Source organism: Agrilus planipennis, unplaced genomic scaffold, assembly GCF_000699045.2.
Source record: "Agrilus planipennis isolate EAB-ADULT unplaced genomic scaffold, Apla_2.0 scaffold36, whole genome shotgun sequence".
Lineage (NCBI taxonomy): Eukaryota > Metazoa > Arthropoda > Insecta > Coleoptera > Buprestidae > Agrilus > Agrilus planipennis.
Genome location: NW_020438956.1, coordinates 1,370,879 through 1,385,453, shown reverse-complemented (window position 1 = coordinate 1,385,453; position 14,575 = coordinate 1,370,879). Strand labels below are relative to the sequence as shown.

The 14,575-nt window shown below is 32.3% G+C and overlaps 1 protein-coding gene across 1 annotated transcript in view; it reads left to right on the top strand.

Moving 5' to 3' along the window:
* The first annotated feature begins 244 nt into the window (after positions 1-244).
* LOC108738690 overlaps positions 245-14,575 on the top strand; it is a 22,353-nt gene continuing 8,022 nt past the window's right edge. Inside the window, exon 1 of the mRNA XM_018472222.2 lies at positions 245-445. The gene's annotated coding sequence lies outside the window, so the exon portion shown is untranslated. The remainder of the gene's footprint in view (positions 446-14,575) is intronic.

Sequence of the window (14,575 nt, the reverse complement as noted above, 5' to 3'; positions counted from 1 at the left end):
TATACAGATTTTTTGTCGTATTTTATAATGATATTTTTGTAAACATGTTAAACCTTGCTCAGAGTCCATGATCTTTTATTATAATAATAGGTGCAGATACCTGTGTTTCGGTAAGCTTACGGTAGGCTATTTTAATATTGTTCTTGTCAGTAAGTACATATTACAGAAAATGTTAAGCCACATAGCAAAGTGCGCATGTTCAAAGCCACTTTGATGGAGTGGTTCGCTGCAGCGGTAACTTGGATCAATTCAATTGTCAGTTGTGCAACAAAAGCGAAGTGTTGAAGCGAAGACACATTGTTGTTTCTAATGTGGCATTATATGATAAAGTTAAATCAACACAGTATTTGTTGAATTATTGAAAGAACCTTATCACACAAGTGCATCATTTACGTTTGTTTACGATCAACCGTTGGTGTAATAATAAGGATTTAATTTAAAAAATGTAAGTGAAGTTTTATTATTTCATGGATTATTACAATGAGAAACAAAGCTGTTAACTGAACATTTTATTAATGCCTTGTCATTCTTTTATTTATTCATTTGTTTATACTTTAATACCTTTTACATCTCTTGGCTAATTTCGGTTTTATTTATTAGAATAAACATGATTTGAATGTTTAACATTTAGAAACTTAAGTAAATTTTGATCAAATCATATAATTTACTTTAAGACAATTGGTTCATCCATAATCCATAAAGATTCCGAATATTTTCAGTTTTCTTAGTTGATCGATTATTTACAACCAAATTTAGAAAACGAAGTTTTCATGCTACAAACCGTATCATGATGGATAGAATAGGTACCTAAAATTTTTTAACGTATTTTGTGTGAAAAATGGTAAACCACAATTGTTATGAAACTTTTTAGGAAAAATATAGGTTGTAGGCTTGTAGGCTTCCAAAATATAACAAGCGAAAAATTTGTCGTATTCGATTTCCTTTTCGGTGCGATCTTTTCCGCCTAATATACCAATGACATAAGAATAAAAATTTCTATCACCATTTTTGATATAATCAGTGAGACATTTCATAATAACGTGCTACCTACTTCTAACAATGAAGAACAAAACTGATTTAGTTTTAAGTCGAAACGAAAAAACAAAACACGAGGCGTCACAAAAGTTACTATTATTATAATATGCAAATATACGATGAATGTTTCAAAAATGGCATTACGTAAAATAATAATAGTGATTGTTTAATAAATAGAAATATCCTGAAACTAGTAGTATTTAAGTCAGATGCAAAATTAGAAAAAGCGTGAATAGATCAGTGGTAGGTATTAGGAATTCTCTCCTAACTAAGCAGAGTGCCTATTTTCTTCCCTCTACTGATTCAACACTTTTTTCTTTTAATTTGGTAACATGTAAGTATAGTGAATCATTAATTTGACAAAATGTTTTGAATTGAAAATGATCTGGAAACTAATACAAGAACAAAATCTAACAATAAAACTATGTATGTCAGATCATCTGCTTTTTATGACTAATATTGGTCAGTTTATCCAAGGTTTATTTTAGGTTTAGCGCTGAAGATGTTGTTAATAAAAAAAAAAGAAATATTCTAATTAATATTAACTTATAGAGATGTATACGTACATATATTTACTCCAAATTAAAGATGTTTGGGAGGTACAATTGGAGATTAGAGTGCATAAAATTAGAAAATCGTGATTAATTAGATTTTGCAGCATATCATGAGGTAAATAAATACTATCTATACTAAAAAAAAAGTATACGGTTTGAGAGAAAATTTGGAATTTGACCAAAAACGTTGAATAAAATAAGAAATAACGAATAATCTGGAAAATTTTTAACTGACTTGGCAGTAAATATGCGTTGATTTCAACTTCGAAACAAATAAATATTTAGTTTCAATCTTTACTAATAATGAGCGTAAAACTTTTTAATATGTTTAAATAATAATTAAAACTTTAAAATTGCATTTATTTCAGATAATTATAAATATTATCATTATATTATCAAGTAAAAACGAGATTTTCAGCTAATTTTTCATTTTTTCCTCGATAACCATTTAGTGAATTTGAATAACCTTACGCTAAAGTTCAGAGTTCAAGTTACTTATTATAAAAGTTTGAAATTTCTGGTAGCTTTTTTTCTGTTAATAAAAATAAATTTAATCTGTTCGGTTAACGAATCTCCATAAAATAACGTGAAAAATCACAATTTTTTAAAATTTCAATAACATTTTAACGGTTTAGTGGATCGATTTGTAATTTTTACAGGAGTTTTAGAATTGAATGAGGAACGTTCTTCCAAATTTTTATTTGTCTTGTAGCATTTTGACATACCTCCCAAAACATCCTTAAACGAAAGCCTACATTTTATGTTGTTGTAAATGTTGTTACGTTTTTCGAAACATGTATCTACATTCGTAACTGTAAAATCCAATAGAACAATATTCAATTCCTCTACCAATGAAATACACAATTAATTTTATGTTAGATATATGCACTTAAGCCGTATTTTTTGTTCACGTGTGACCTCTAACAGATCTACACGTTTTTATGTTAATGAAACTATTAATACAGATTGTTTATCTCATTAAAGTCCTTTAATAAAAAGGAGCGTCTCTAACAGTATATGTAGAAATAGCCTGTCAGCTACAGAATAACCTTGAATCTATTTTTCATTGCTAACTTTGGATTAAATAAATAATGTATTTAGGTATGTTACGACATGGCGTTCCATTTTTCCATTTATGGGAATGGCTATCGTTTATTTTATTTGAATATCGTCGGAGTGTTTTCATTGTATTAACATATAACATACCTACATGTAATAATCATATGAATGACACATAAACGAAATATAACACCTTACATATATATATATTGTATATATGCTTTTATTTACCTTGCGACGTTCCATGTTTCATAAAAATTTTGTCAATTTGAATCATTTCCCGATATTGGAACAATTTGTATGTGCATGAATGGTCCTAAAAATTAAGTTGATTCTGCAAGATTAATATGGTCTTAGTTCTTGCGGTCTTCGTCTTTTTTTTTCGATATTACGCCATGGATTTGGTCTTGGTCTAGATTATTTACTAGTCTTGATTGGTCCTGATCGTGCAAGTTTTAATAAACAACGTACCGAAACCATTCGTAGTACAGTAGAACCTCTTTAAGTCGAACTTTGGTAAGTCGAAAACGTCCAAAACTCTAAAAAATGTTTTATTCCCTTCCCTTCAAAAACCAAAACCTCCATTACTCGAAATCTCAACCCTCTATTAGTCGAAATAATCAGTGAGTCCCTGCAAGCTATTTTGGTATATATATTTTCCCTCTATAACTCAAAAAATTAAATTGGACCTTTGTATCTCGAACAGAGCAATGTTTTATTTTACAACTTTTGCAACTCGATAATTTGAAACTTATTAGGTCTATTTATTATTTCACTTCTCTAACTCAAAATTAGTAAGAATAAATCTTAACCTCTACAAGTCGAATCAAAATCCGCCATAAGTCGAAAACTATAAATCGAATTTTTTGGTGTATTCCTTGATGTTCGAGTTATAGAGGTTCTAGTGTATTAGATTCTGATAAAGAACTGATCAGATGACTGGATAGAATACTATACTTTGATCAGAAACTGATCAGATAGGCGGATAAAGGCAAGGGATCAGTTTCTGGTCAGATGACTGGACTAATGGATATAGTACTATTAAAAACTGATCATAATCCGGGTTCCGTGAACTAATTTCTAGTCGGAGTAATGTTTATGCATATATACATTAAATTAACCCGAATGTGTTGTTATAGTTGTTAGAAATTATTTATTATCCTTCATTTATAGTGAATATTAAGGTCCTTACATTTCCAGTCGTTACAGAAACTTTTTGTTTTATGTATATCCGTTTTCTTGTCTTTGTTACCATAAAGAAATAAACATTTATAATTTACGGGACATATAAGTTATATCCAAAGTATCATCCCTAATTATCTAGAGATTAGGATTTAGTGTGTATTTAGTTTAGCTCAGCAGAATTCGTTTTGATTATCATTTAATCGTTTAACAGTTAACAGTTTAGTCACCTGCATATGAAATTATCATTTACGTTCATAAATTATGAGCATCCTACTTAATTACTATAATTACCGTGACAAATAGATAGGTAGGTGACATACTAGAAAAGTAAGAAACCTCACGACACATTGATGGCTCTATTAACCTGCTTGCTGTTTCGATACCTACTTTACAATGCCGTGTTTGGACGTATGTATATAAAAAAATAGCACGGAAGTAAGGATTAGGATGTTAACGAAAAGGCTGAGGCTTCCATGGTCTTCATTATATGATAAAAATTGTATAATTTGAGCTTACTCTTCTTAAGTTAGTCCTAGAATGGACCCACCAGCTAGTGTGGTTGGTATCTTCAGGAAAATCCTTCGATGGGATTGTACTGAACGTACCAACTACAGCCGCTGGCGAAATGTCACGTACATTCTCCCCCAAAAGCTTCTGTCCATAAAATTCAACAAGTATATCTATTTTTACTTTTAATTAGTAAAAAAAATATTTGATTTACCAAAAATTCGTGCCAGCTAGAAAAGCGTAGACTTTTAATCAGACCAATTGGTTTAAATTGATGGTCGCCTGTGTTACTTACATCAATAGTAGTGAAAATTAAGAGCACTCTCAGATACACTGATCAATTTAAGTCAATGCAGTTGTAGAAATTGCTTATAAATAGTAAAGTATTATTGTGAATAAATAACTAAAGATCATATAGTAAGTAAGGAGATCACATAGCAATAATATAAACAATAATAAATATAGTCGTATTTTACTTAATTACCACTTCTTTATTCAATACAAATTAGAAATAAATTAAAATAAAATTCATGAAATATTTTTATTGTGAATGGCTCTTCCAGCTTAAAAGTTTGTCGACTCCTGGGTGTAGGTGTGACACAAAATTTCATTTACGAATGTATGTGATAGAATCATGAAGAATACTATCAAAATATTCTGTAAAACATACTAACGAAATACACTAGCTTTCCCGGTTTTCAAAACCATTTACAATGTATATTCATCAGTTACAGTTTATTGAAAAAATCATTTTTGTACTCATTACTGAATTACACATTTTGACCTACCCAGTATCATCACCATCATGATCATAAGGCCGTCAGTCCAAAAACTGGTTGGACACGTACCTCCACTCTTTCTTATTGTAAGCTAATCTTCGCACATCCTTATTTGCGAACAGTAATCTAAGCTAGGTCTACCTTTAACCTTCCTAATTCCTGTTTTTTAACAACCTTTTTCGAATTTCTAAATTAACCGTTCGCGAGCATAGAAGTGACTTCTTTTTATTAAAGGCGACACGACTGCTTTATATCCCTACTACTCCCTCCGTCCTGACTTCCTAGTTATCTAAAATCAGCCACTTCTAATTTTTCGCTCTTTCCCTACTTTTTTTCCCTTGCATACTAGTATTTTAGTTTTACTTTTATTTATTTTCATACAGTACCTATCTGTCAGTACCATTTTATTTAAAGCTATTTCTAAGTCCTCCTTGCTAAATGCTACCCAGTATGTTTATGAAATTTTTTCAATTGTTCACTTATACTTATATACAGGGGCGGCCTTTGGGGGTGGCGAACAGGGCAACCGCCCGGGGCCTCGCTTTTGCAGGGGCCTCGCACACTCGCGCAACAATCTAATTAAAAAAATATTAGGTAGTAATAGTACATACTACTAATGTTTATTTGAATTTCTTAATAGTCTTAAAAGAAGCCGCAAATTTGCTATCTTTGTCTTTGTCAATTTTTTTTAATTTTCGATAAACAATTTTAAAACTGTAGACTTATTTATGGATCACTTTGCATTTTTCAAGTATCATCATTAAAATTAATTCCACAAAGACGAGGGCCCCGCAAAAATTTACCCGCCCGGAACCTTCCAATGACTAAGGCCGCCCCTGCTTATATAAAAAATATTATGAGTCTTGCTATCAGGCTAATACATACCTTAAATCAAGATAAAAAATAGCCTGTTCAGTTTTATTAGAATATCCTTTTTCGAGCTTAAAATGGACTATACACGATCGTTATCAATATTAGTTCACCTTCTTTTTGAGCCGCTGATAAATATCGAGAAATTTGAATGATTTTTCCGTTTGTTATAATACGATAGTTATCACGTAACAGTGGCGACGTTGTAATTAATAAAAGTTTTATCACACCTCCGATTAATTGCCTTATTGAAAATGAACAATTGTAATTGAAACTTTTTCATCTGAATTATATAATGGTTCTACAACAATAACAACCGTATATTGTAAGATTAACCACATAGTAATTACTCGCCACCTAAAGTAGATTTTGAATAACTTTTTAAACATAAGCCAATAACTTTTTGCATATGGTTCGTAAATTACTCTTGTGAGACGTGAATTGTTGATTAAATTTACTTTTATTAATATAGGTACATGTAAGTATCTGTAATAATAATATTAAGACATGTTAATAGTGCATTCGATGTAAAGGTGTAGAGAAGTTTTTGCTAGTTTTAGGAAGTTTTAGTTAGTTTACTTAATGTGTGTTGATTCTGCACACTTTCTGATTTTGTACTAAAATTTTCTATTTGAGTTTCTAACAATTTGTTCCAGATGAAATGCTTATCAATTTAATGTGTATATGTAGAGGTACCTTTGTATATACCAACCTTAGAGCGTTTCAAGTAGTTATAAATTATAACGTCCTCTTTCATAAGTAAAAATGTATCAACAAAAAATTATTAAACATATAACAAAGAACTGTAAACTAAAAACGTTCGAAATCTGAAGGTAGTAGAAAGGAAAAATATTGAATATGCAGCAATTAAGTTTTAAAACGAAGATAAAGGTATATTCTTTACAAATTTCATTCAAAAGCTGTAATAATCCTGTTTATCTTAATCAGCAGTGTTAAAAACGTAATTTCTANAATGACAATTTATATTTATGATATCGTTGTGTATAAGATTGATATTAAAAAAGTTTCCCGTATGCTACCACTTTAAAGTAAACACACTATATACTTCGGTACCAAATTCGTTCCTTTTCTCATCATCATAATCATAATGTATTCAATTCGCAAACTAGAGCAACCTACATTTTTACCTCTAAACTAGTTTAGTTGTACCTCTACCCCCTCTTAGTTCACCGCACTTGTGAGTGGCAGGAGAAGATGCTTTACGCACAGTGGCTGCACTGAGACGGTAGTGTAGGACTCCCGCAGTGGTATACTCACTAAGAAACCCCCACCATGACTTGACTGACACTTCTACCGCGGCAGCGCCCTCCTGGGGCATTTCTTGCGGTTGGCAGCCTATTTTGAGAATTCTCCAGTGGGCAATACTGCATTCAAGACATAATTTGGACAGCTCCCATTTATTTGAGAACAATACAAACAGATTAACGAAATTGTGTTTCCTCGGAGAGGAGAGAAAAATTCTCGTTTATGTTGAGCAGGTTTTCTATCCGAAACAATGAATTTGGAGTTTTTAGAAGTTAGAACATAATTTAGACGGGGCCCATTTGATTGGGAGCCAAATAACTGAGTAACAAAACTGGCTTCGTCAGAAAGAAGAAAAACAAAATCCGAAACAATGAATTTCGAGTTTACAAGCTAAGGCGAATTATAAACATAAAGACGATTGAGTTACGAACCCAATGAAACTACATATTGCGTTGAAGCAAAAGCACAAACAGAACACAGGTCTACCAATGAAAAGTTAATAAATTAACGAGGTAGTAAGTCCAGGTACATTATACGGCATTCTAGGCTATCGATTGAGCCACCCTCTCTTCCAGAACCTTCATTCTTATTATTATTTTGGCGATGTATTCATCAATTACTTGTCATTCTCCCTTTTTAATGAGAGACTAGAAGTTTTCCGTTGTCACCTAAGTCTTTTCCGATCTTTCCTTCAACTTCTGCTTGTTATTCGGTCCATCTTTGGCAAACTAAGAGATGATGGGGAGTGTCGGCCACCCTGTGACAATTGACGCAGGCGTCACTATCCCTGAGCCAGGAGAGTTTCAAGTAGCAGCTGTGAAGCCGTACGTCAAAAAGTGATTTATTCCATGTTTCGCTATCTCTCTCCGTTTTCAAAAAATTTAATCAGAGCTTGGGTCCATTTCCCCTTTCGGCTCCTTGACTGTGACGCGCCATTCCCTCCAGGCTCTGAATATAGCCCCTGAACGGTGTACTTCATACTGCTTCCTTTTCGGCCAGGCAAGTAGATCTACAGAGACTAGCTACAACCAGGGAGGCCTCTGTCGAGATGGTTCTGTGCTAATCTCTTCTGACAGCTCAGAAGTAGCCCGACATTTCTCTTCTGTTTCAGCAGGGGTTGCCACAGGGGAGCATCATATAGTGTAGTGCAGTGAAGCAAACATTCTCTTCTTTTCGTTTCTAGGACCACATGCTTTGGGCATCAGTTTTCGTAGCGCCTCCATTTGCTTGCTAGTTCTGGTTGTGGCGGCTACGTAGTTGATAAACTTTTTGTGAGCAGTACATCCAGGTACCTTATTGATGCACAGCGTTCTATTCTGTCCCACTCCAGTTGGATTTCAATGTCCCCCGTTCTACGCTTGCCAACGAGCACCAGAAGATTCGCTTTTAAAATCCCATTTACTACATCGGTTCATTCCCTTAACTTCAGGAGAGCATCCGCTGCTGATCGTTTGGGTTTCCGCTATAGCCTCATCCTCTTCAAATTATCCAGTCTGTTATTAATTACCCTTTCGTAGAACTTACCTAGGGTGTTCGGAAGGCAGATAGGTTGAAAACAGCCCTTACCCTCCTTGAGGATTAAGACCAGAGTGGCCTCCTTCAATTCAAGTGGTATAACTCCGTTTCTTTAACAAAATTGAAACGTCCTCTGAATGATATCTGATAACTCTTAGTTGACAATCTGGAGCAGTTCAACAGTCAGCCCGTCAAACTTTTTTAAATTTCTTAAGAAATTTAAGGAACAGGTACTTCGACGTTAAAAAACATTTAGAAGAGGAATTTGGAATTGGCCTATCACACCAAAAATTCTGGGTACTACCTTCGCGATAGTGATGATATTTAATATGTAGTTATCGGAAACGTAGTAGGCATAAAAATAAAAATGTAATTACACAGAGAAAATGAAAAACGAAAATTTACCCAAATATTAAAGCGATATTTACAATTTTTCCCACTAGCCCGTTGCTTCGTAAATGAAAATAATAAAAATTACAATTTGGACCCGAATTTGTAAACATAAAATCCCAGCAGCTAGGTATTTTAGTTGATATTACAAATTTAATTGTTATAATTAAGAAACTTAAAATACCTTTTAAAGAAACATGTCAAAATTGATATTATTACAAGTTACCTAATAAATTCTACTATTNTTATTACAATTCTATAAATTCTACTATTTCTACGGGCAAATTCACTCATTTATAATCGAAAATTGTAATTTTTGCGTTGTCATAAAAATTTAGTTGTCCCCGTGTATAAATTCAGGTTTTGCAAAAATTTTAATTTATTACTGATTACATTTAAGATTGTAATCCCTTCAAAAAATGCGATTGAAATATTGAAATTCAAATGTTCACATGCGTGTTAGAGGGCTATGAACTTTGTGGTACCTTGTTGTGTCGGTAAAGGTGCTGTTTGCGTTCAAAATAAGCAATAACGGTACAATAGTTGCAAATTGAATGTACAATATTTTCAAAATGTTTTTTATTTAATCGCAAGTGTTCCTTTCACCGTGGGCGTTTAATCTTTTACAACTTCTGAAATTGAATCCGGTTCTAACAATAAATTATTAATTTTTTTTATTATAGTTATACTATACACCTATAGCAAATAATTGCTTAAACACATATGTATGTGTCCATATATGTACTTGTTGATATCATATATGTACATATTAAAATATTTACTTTCAAATTAAATTAAGTATCTATAATTAGGCAATAAACCTTGGGTTGTTGTTAGATAGTGACATCTTTTGTTTCCTTGACAGAATAAAATGGTGTTAAGTGATTACGTTATAACGAAATTAATATACCAAAGCAAAATCCTCTATAGTGATAGATATATAGACAACTTCAAGGGTATTGGGATAAGTGATGGGTAGAATTAAATAATTATAAAATGTAAAAAAGAATAATCTTTAGCAGAAACTTTTTGAAATTAATTAATTAATTAAAATCATAAAAAGGAGAAAGTATTGCAGGGATGGAAGGATACCTAATAAGTTAACGTTATCAATTATGTGAGCAGTATCTTTTCTTCTCAAATGAAAAAAAAAAGAAATAAAAAATTATCCCCGAATCATTCATAAATGTTTACGACAAACTTCATCCAACAAACTTTGAAACATCTTAATTAAATTCTCCCATTATCTCGTAATTATGTATGTGTACCTATTTATGTAATGGTCTAGTTTCTAGCGACTACAGAAATAATTTTTTTAAAATATCCAAGAAATCCCGATTTACAATAGTCTGCACTGTATTTTTTTGGAATTACGTATTATAAATTATGTATTGTAATATTTTGAAATTGCATGTGTTGTAATCACATGGTCCTAAAATTGAGTGGAATGCTGTAAAGATTCAGAAATGTTCTTCTACACATAGTTTCACTTTATTTTTGTTCTTCAATATTAATACTGACTAATTTTAACTAGTTGGTGAACTATTGCTGTCCTGATTGAGGTCTAAAGGTCGTTCCTATCGCGAGTGTCGGGCTTCTTCATAGGACCTCTGAAGAAGTTCGTAACTCCAAACGAAAACCCGAATCAGGACAACAGTACTCTTGGGAAAGAGTTAGGAACCGCTTTATTACCAACTTTTCCATAAAATTATCTAAATTGTGATACTGACGTAAAATTTGTAAATTTTTGCAAAATTCTCTTTAGGTGTTTATATATAAATTTTTCCTGAAGAGAGGTTTAGCTACTTCAAGAATTCATGAGTGCTACGTGCACTATCCATTATGTAGCTAAGTACGCATTCAAGGTTTACTACACATTATTTACATCTCATGAAAAAGTTTAATGACTCAGTTTGTATTAATCTCCATGGCTTTATGTTTTGTTATTGAGCCTAATAATTATTAACAAATTGCGTTTGTAATTAAACAGTTATTTAATGATATGTTAAAGGAAATAATTCAAAATTAATTAAACTACATTTTTTCAACAAGTAAAACGTAAAAAATACAAAACCATTATATGTATAATACCTATAACGGTACAATTATTTATTGGCTGAACGCACTCACATGAGAGACTCTGATAAATTCAAAATGGTTTATGTTTAAACTTTTTACGACCAGCTCTTAAACAGTTTTAACAGTAAAAGTAGAAAGTTAACTCCTAAATAATAATTATACTATTGGCACAAAGCTATCTTGCGATTTTTGCTGTGATTTTCAGCTCTGAAATTAGTTAAATACTTTTTCTTCAAGTTAACTAGGAAATTTTACAACTAATATAATCTTGAAAATAGAATAAACTTTAAGGGAATACTAAAGCTAAAGTTGTAGATTTTGAGAAATCGCAAGTTTCTAGGTACTACAAAAAACTTTTAAATGTTGACTATGAAAGCAAGAATGATGCCAGTTAATGGTAAACACGCGTAAAGGGGGAGGGCTAGATGGTAGATGGAGAATATGATCTGTGTTTAAAATAAATACAATTTGTAAAGTTTTAATCCTTTACTGCAATAAAAAAGGATCTTCTTTGGTTTTTTGTTTTATGAACAATTTTTTTTTAATGGAAGCGTTCCATATTCTCAGTGAATTTTTCGATGAAAACTCACTATCGCTCGACAATTAAGGCGACTTTCCACGATGGTGCATCTTAAGTAGGTTCTTATATTCGCCTTAGGCTGCTAAAGGATTGCCCTAGATCAATTTTTTTAATGTTTTACCAATTTCGGTAATGAATACAGAAGAACTTCGTGCTTTTTAACTCATCAACAGCGGAAAAATCTCAGTTACATTAGGTGTATCATGCCACAATTGTTTTCAAATTTCGATTTCATTTTTTACATTCGGTAAATTATAAAATTGGACGAAGGCTTTTTTACCAATTGAATCAAATTTTGCAGATGTGTCTCGTACAATTACTTTACAATTAATTATTTATTCAATAAAAATAAACATTTCATCATCATTTATCTAATCTAAATAGAATAGAGATTACCATTATTGCATTTTATGTGGTTTTCTGCAATTTTAACTGGTAGTGCTCGCAAGACAACCAGAAGCAGGAAATAAATATTTTCAGAAGGCAATAACGGAAGTTGACTACGTAGCATAACAGATTAAACAACAAGGCGGATTGTAACTCTTTGTGAGTTGTTAGATGTAATAATATAAATGCCTACCTAATGTAACAGTCTACACCTATAACGATTTACTTAATTAGGAAACTAGGTGCATTAAAATTTATGTATGTATACATACACACATGTACATTACTCGGTAACTCGTTAATATTAAAGGATGCCTGATTGCAAGGAAATAAAAATCACTGGCCTCTTACGAAGTAGGTTTTCAGTCAGTAATGAGATGCAATACGTTCAAGAATTCAATCGCATTTTCTCATTAACTATTTAATTCTTCTTTAACGTAAAGCATCTTTCCTGGTGATGAGTTAAAACACCAAAGATAGAGGAAATACATGTGGATGTACCCAATATGTTTTTATTGATATACGTTTTCTAATGGTCATTGAAATTCTATTGTTCGTAAGTACATAAATTATTACTTTTTTGGATTTCCCTATTTTCCTTATCATTTGTTGAATATTTCAATGTAATTATTAAACAGAAACATGTACTGATTTAAATTACCCAAGAAAAATTATATTACTATTAAGTATAGAAATAGTTTTAGATACTGTTTTATTTAATCGCTATTGTATGATAAGAACATTTTTTTAATAATTCATTTCTACTCACGATATGCTATCACCTTAACGAAAACACCACAAGTGTACCCATAAAAATATTTATTTTTACCTTGAATGATAAATATAAACACATCAAACCCAAAATCCCACGAAACGTTTAGTAAACTAAGACACTCACGGTGTCATCTTCAGTTACAGACTGAATTCAGTTTTAGGTTTCTAAACGGTTTGTGAAATTGAAATCGGATTTTAAGTATTTGAAGATGCAATCAACATCATTAAGTACAGGTGGTGAGATAGATACACAGGAGCAAAAGATTAGTATGATTAGATTTGCAGTTGATATAGCAGTATTAGCATCTAGCAAGGAGGAGTAAGAGATAGCTTTAAATACAGTGGAAGCGGTATTGACAAAACAGTATTGTATGAAAATAAATAAAAGTAAAACAAAAATACTGGTATGCATGGGAAGAAAAAGTAGGAAAAAGGGAATATAAAGATAGGAGAATTAGAAGAAGCGGCTGATTTTCGGTATTTAGAGAGTAAGATAAGTCAGAATGGAAGGAGTAGTAAGGATATAAAGCAGAGGATAGCGCAGGGTCGAGTTGCCTGCAATAAAAAGAAGTCACATCTATGCTCACGAACCGTTAATTTAAAAATTCGGAAAGAGAGCGGCGGTGTACAGGTGCGAAACATTGACGGTGGGTGCGACGGAAAAGAAAAGATTAGAATCGTTCGAAACGTTACAAATTTACAAACGAATGATGAGAACACCGTGGGTAGAAAAGGTTAGAATGAAGAGGTATTAGAAAAAATAGAAGAACAGACAGTAGGACACCTTCTCAGGCATGAAGAGCTAGTCAGAGACATATTAGAAGTACAAAAAGGAGTTAAGAGGAGTAGAGGTAGACCTAGATTATCTTTACTAATTTTAGGGAAATACGAAGATTAGCTCAGGATAGGAAAGAGCGGAGGTGCGTGTCCAAACTAGTGTTGCCCAAACGCAAGAACAAGACGAGACTTAGCCAGTCTTGGTCTTGGTCTTGCACCAATACACCTGGTCTTGGTCTTGGTCTTGCGCTCCCAGTCTTGGTCTTGGTCTTGGTCTTGCAGCAAGAGTCTTGCAAGTCTTGCAATTACCTATTAGTCTATTACTATTTATTAAAGTTTACTTTAAATCCTAGAAAAACGTATTAGAATTGGAACATTGTGAGCTTGAATGAATATAGCCATAGTAAAGATCAAGCAGATTAATAAATAACTGAAGATTTGATAAGAAATTCGAAAAATCAACTGACCTATATGTCGTTTTCCATGGAAGTAACTGTTTCTTAATAAACATTTATGATCCTTGCTTTCTACCGCGCCGCCTCGCCACGTGCCGGCTCTATGATAAGGATGCCGCCGCAAATCAAACAATAATATAAAGCGTGTAAAAAAATTCGAAATTATTTTGCATGAGTATACCTACACCCTATGGCGGCAATCAAATAGTGTCAAATGTTATGATTTCGGCGTGGCGGCAACGATTGTTTTAGATTTCAAAAGAAGCCGCCGGCGCGTGTATCATAACCATGTACTTCCGAAAAGCGGCAAATTTCTTTGAGAAGTAAGTACAAAACCTTTGATGCCGCATTATCAAAGTGCCG